Source organism: Trachymyrmex cornetzi, unplaced genomic scaffold (genome assembly GCF_001594075.2).
Source record: "Trachymyrmex cornetzi isolate Tcor2-1 unplaced genomic scaffold, Tcor1.1 scaffold62, whole genome shotgun sequence".
Taxonomy (NCBI): Eukaryota; Metazoa; Arthropoda; class Insecta; order Hymenoptera; family Formicidae; genus Trachymyrmex; species Trachymyrmex cornetzi.
In genome coordinates this window covers 276,782-283,167 of record NW_017299937.1, presented here as the reverse complement: position 1 = coordinate 283,167, position 6,386 = coordinate 276,782, and positions in this window count along the sequence as shown.

Below are 6,386 nucleotides of genomic sequence, written 5' to 3'. Positions count from 1 at the left end.
AGATAGATTTAAATTTTTGGAATCCAAAGATGAATGCTCCAATATTAAACTAAATAAGCTGTTAGTATCTTCAGTTTTCGATGATTTTGGAACACATTATATGTATATTTTATAATAATATCCATGCATGATATGAAAATGTTAAAGCATCTTGAATAGTCCATTTCAAGATTCACGAATGCGGCGTACACCCGCGCGTGAAGAGGGTCTAGCGCAGTCTCCAATTAAGATCTCTCAATTAGCGTATCTTATCTTGCTGTTGCTTATCTACTGGTCTGCCCTGGACAGGTTCCCAGTTCCCTGGACCAGTCCTGGATCGAACGGTCGATCGGTCGGTCTATTTTCCGGGCGTTGCTTCACCTGCATGCACACACTTTGTGGCCCGCAGCAGTGCCGCCCTTGTTAAATCGAGTACCGCCGCGCCAGGAGAATATTAAGTCGGCGCGATTCATTAGAGGAGATTCTATCGTGCGATCGTTCTCCCTCTTCGATTGCCACCAGTGTGAGCTCGTACTATTTTGTAAGTGGTTTCTCGGGAGAGAGCCAGATCTGCTAGATATGTGCCGCTACGCTCTTGGATGTATCTTCGCAATTAAACGTGCGTTTTACGCTTAATTATTCCGCGCGTTAAATGTTCATTAGACTTCGAAGTATTGGTTATTCCCAGTCGATTTAATCGACGAGAATGTGAATATAACCTGACACATTATTAGTTACGGCGGGAATGAGCGTTGCACATTACTTTTCCGAACACTTAAATGAAATTATTGCACGTAATTATATCGTGTACTTAAGATTTAATTGCTATTTTACGTACCATTTAAATTTAAATTGGATATAGTAAATGTGATTTCATTTATCGATAAAGCGTGTATATATTTAATAAATATTAATTAAAATCGATATAGTGTTACAATTCTGTTGATTTACTTGCAAATTCTTTGTTACATGGTATGGAACAAAAATTGTGATTTCCGGTTTGTATTTCTTTTACATGCGGTTTTCTTTTGAAACGTCTCCATTTAAAGGAGCTCTAAAAGGCAGTTGTTCTGGTCTTTCAAAGAGGAGTGACTTAGAGACGTCCATTCAGTAAATTGGTCACTGTGGCAATGCCACTGGTGGGATAAAGTCTGACAATTCCGAAAGAACAGTGAACAATCCAAGAGCGGAGAGTAGAGAATGCGAAAAGACCGAACTCACAAAAAGAGAAGCGGAGAGAGGAAGGATTTCTGTTTTCCATACTTAAACTATCTTGGTAGTTTCTTGCAAAGAGCATGTTGTATGATCAAAATTTTAAAACGTCTACAATCACGGTTTTTTACTTTATTAACTCATGTTGCAGAACAGTTTAATACGCTTTATGAGCATTCAATCATGCATAATCGCGATTATACAAAATTATTTTCAAATCTGTACTTAGCTAAATTTTTAGATAAAACTTTAAAAATTTACTTCATAAAATCTTCCTTTCTGTATTTACATAGAATTTCTATTATTAAATTTAAATAGATGATAAACTTTTTAAAAATTATATTAAAATACTTTCATGCAAGATCTTTAATCCAACGTTTGCGCATTTCCGCATTGATATATTGTTCTTATATCCTGTGTCTACACGAAGTCAAATACCAAAAAAATATGAAAAATCGAAGGAAAAGAGCTGGTTGACTCATAGTTGCTCTGACAATAAGGAGTTGACCTCGGTAAATATTCGACGGACAGCAGTATTGTAGAAACTTGACTGTTCTTTTAATCTTTACGGATTGTATCGTGGTAGAATTTATGTGCAGATCTGCCGGGTGGTCACGTAACGCCCTTCGGAAAAAATCGAGGAAATTCCATGTCGATTTTTCGCGCGTTACGCCCCTTCCTTCGCTCACACGAGCAACGGAAGCACCAGGTGGACTTTCTCTCGGTTTTTTCACCCTTAGATTCGCTCGGTTCTCACCCGGTAAATGCGACTAGCATTCGACTCTTTGGATGATCCGAATGAACGGTTACCCGTGCCTGCGTGAGATCCTTTGTTATATACCTTACTATAGACACCGTCCTCAAATATGTTTCAAATTCCATTCACGAGGGATCTCTGAAGATTTTGAATATATATTGCGAATATTTCTGTTTTTTTATCGCTAGCGCCGCTATAATGTACAATAGAATACGTCATAATGTGTATATTAATATTAATGTTCTTTCGTAAATAAAATAATTTTTCAAATACAGTAACATACCTATATAATAAGTAAAAGAATTAAATACACAGTTATAATTTTAAAATACGATGATTGATCTTTCAGAAGGCTTGATAGTTAATATTCAGTTAAGTATTTTGCATAAAGTTCCGCAGTCTAGTAATAATGAATAAATAAATTGCTCTGTACGTCATATAATTTAAGAATTAATTACTTATAATTAATTTTTTTTAATATATTTAATAATTTATAAATCATATTTTATATATATTTAAATAAAAAGCATACTGCATCTTGGCGTATATTTGAATATAATTACTTACGTGAAAGAATTAATGCATTATTAATTGATATGAAACTGTAATAACGTTTGTATTTAAACGCAATATATTCCAATGCTTTTTTTCGAAATAATATTAAATCCACAAAATCTATGACATCTATCAACTCTGACATTCATACTATTCCTGGAAAATCGTATACAATTGAATAATCCGTATAGAATTGGAATAAGATTTGCTCATTTATTATCGATTTAGTGTGTGGCCATCGAATGGCTACGGATAAACCTTTGAAAAATTGTTGATGCCTTGTGATCGTTTTGCTACCGGTTCGTCTTAATTGGACCAACCATAAGTACACGCATAAATGTTCCGACCGCTTTTTCGGCGATCGGCCTTATCGGCCCATTATCTGTAACGGCGGCTACTCCGTAACCGGAAATATCGTGGATTCTAAATGGTTACACATAAACGTAGAAGAAAAAGAGAGAGGAGAAGATAAATGGAAAACGAGGAGACGAAGAACAACTCGTAAGTCTGAACAAAGCCCACCGATGGGATCGTCATTTCCCGTTAAAGGCCGATCTGTTAAATCGATAACGAGAAATGCACTATTTCACGGTCTCAATGATCTCTTCTCAAAGGATTTTAATGAAGATTTTTTAATTTAGGATTGGAAAAACAAAAATTACTATACATATAAATGAGATAACTATCTACGTAGTATTAAGTAGTATTAATAATGCAATCACATAATGTAATCTAATTGTTGTTTATTGATTTTGATAAGTAACAGTTCAATTTATTTTAAGATTATTGAAACATGGTAACTGAAACGTGTATATTGAAAAACATTTTAAAAAATTAATCGCAAAATTTTAATTTAACCTTAATTACCTTTAACATTATTTTATAAACATATTTATTATTCTAATACATATTACATAAATACATATTATATTATAAATAAGTGTAAATATTTAGTATAATATAATATCAACCGTCTTTTACATTATTTTATTTTATTTATTATTTATATGGAAACTATTTGTAACATAATATAATTTTGTATAAATATACACTTAACATATTATTTTTTACGTATAGAAATAAAGTTTCCACAAAACGGATATTAATTTAAATTGTTGAATAATTTTATTTTTATTATATGTGTAAATATTTTTGCATTTGAATAGATCCGCATATTATTAGATATATATGAATTAATTATTCTTAATGTCTATGATAATTTTTTCGATTTCTGTATTATTTATGACATTTATTTCAATGCATAAGTTTAACATCATTAAAATTCGATTCCTTATTACTCATTATAATATGAGTATATTGGAGTATTTTATTGATCGTTATTACGTGAATTATTAAAATTTATGATAGTCAAAAATTTACAATGAAACATAATAAGAGATCATCAATTAATCATCGGGCGCCAGTAATCCAAGTGATATGCAATATTGCGGCGCATGCATTGCTGTGCATTGACTAACATTTCTCTAGAGAAGTTTATAAATTATATATTTATGAATTATTAAAGATGATATCACGCAATTTTTTTCTTTAGTATATTTAAAATAGCAATTTCTTCAAATTTAATATTTAAAGAAAAAAAAATTAATAAAGCAGTAACTATCTGTGTGTGTGCCCGCGTGCGCGTATATGTGCATGTGTTTGCTGCGACTTTAAAATTAAAACTACTATGAGCAATTATATACTTGATTCCTTCAAGTGATTCTCTTCCTTGATCCCGCCGTCATTTATCTTATCGTCGTTTTATGGCGAATGTAATTTCACGGAGAAACACTCTCGGAAGTGATACGAGAGAGGTCGTCGTGAGCTCCTGCGTTGGCACTCGCACGGTAGAGACAGGTAATTGTGCGCTACTTTACGAGGACGATAAGTTAGGCCGATGCAAAAACTAATACCTGGGAAATAACCAGGCATTACTTATTCTTATACCGGCAACAGCTCGGCGTTGGACCCCTGGGCCAAGAAGGCCTCGGCCAATATTGCATTATGCCTGTATGATATATGTATTCTCGCGCCTTTTACAACTTTTGCACTCAGGACAGCTACCATGCACAAAAGTATATATAGAGAGGCATTTATTGTATTGATGACATAAGTTCTCGTGTTATTGTTTCATGACAGAAAAATGAAGAAGCAGGGAAGTTGTCGATTTTGTCTTCCACCTTTATCGAGAATAATGCCTCTATTTATATTGTTATGTCGTTTAACTTTTAGTATATTCTGTTACATAAATATTATAAATTATCATGTAAACTGTTAATCTTACTTAAGTTATGTAATATAATATTATAATATAAAACATGAAAATTTATTTGTATTTATAGCGACTATGAATGTGTAATTTTATTTAACAATTTTGATTAATTACTTGATTTTATCCTTTATAAAAGTATATCATCATAAATTGAATTAGTAAGATAAGATGTGGTATAAAAAAATTGTCAAAACATAATTATATTTTAAAAGGAGCCGACAGGGTTAACTGCACGGAGTGCGACAAAGACGAAATCGCATTAGACTCGGAAATTCAATGAGTATTACAAAATTTCCCGCTGGTGTCAGCCGATTTTGTAGATATTCTGCTAGTCACCCCGAACAGGATAAAGAGCTCACGTGAAAAGAATCTCTCTCTTCTAGCTAATAATAAAGCAATCTGTGATTCTAATCTCGGTTCTTGGACCTTTTCGGTCAATCCCTTGAAAAAAGTATCCAGAAAGCCGACATAATGTTCAAGACACAGTGTGTTTCACATTCTTTCCTATTATTTTAGGCAATCTATTAATTAACCACACCGTGGTCATAAAAGTTGTTTTGACACAATTTTAAAAATAATGAGACTTTAACACAACACAAAAAACGATACATACAAAAAAGTAATTATGTAACGGTGTTACGCAGAAGAAGAAGACAGCAAATATAAAAAAATTTTGCAAATATCTATTTGATGGATTATATGCGAGATATAAAGGAATTGATATATGCATCGACAGTACCTGTGACATCGCGGAAGAATTGATCGGAAGAAGTGATTCACGATAATGTTATCGATAATGCAATATATAGAGTAACTAACGGTCGAGAATGTGAGACTATAAAATAAACAAAACTCATTTATATATAGCGATACCATAAAACAGATGTAAATTTTCCACATTTGCATTGAAGTGCTCCGCGCACTATAGGGTGTTCTCTCTTGAATATTCACTCGTTATAGACCTCTCTTCTGCCTTCTCTTTTCAAATGAATCTCCGATGCATCGACAGGACGCACGTGCGGAACTCCCTCGCGAGCGGAGCAATTTAGAGCGACGCCATAAATATTCATCCCCCTCGTTATATTTACCCTTTCATCATTTTCGAGCTGTATACAATACCGAGGAAGCATGTCGAGCGATACCCTTCCGCAGAAATACCGTTCGAAAGCTTTAGAACGTCCTCGAACCCACGTATATAGAGAAGATAAGTTATGTGGAAGAGCGCATACCACAGACTTTCAATAGATATATTGAAATCACTGCACAGTTTTATTCCCTTCTTATGTACCAGCAAATGTGATCTGTTGTGAGAATGAATATTTTGGTACACGGAAAAGGATCGTATTTTTATTAGTTTAAGTTTGCTAATCCATTACACATAGGTTAGTAAAATGTTATACCTGTGTCATACGAAAAAAACAGTTTTGCGCTAAAGTATCCAAAAATTTGACTGGATATATCTGAAAATAATTTTGTTAGACCATCAAAATAATTAAGTAAAATGCTAGTGTTAAAATTTTTTTGCAATCTTATTTATCATACTTGAAATATCCTACATAATTATCTTCAAATCTGTATCTAGCTTAATTTTTAGATATTCTAGCAAAGCGG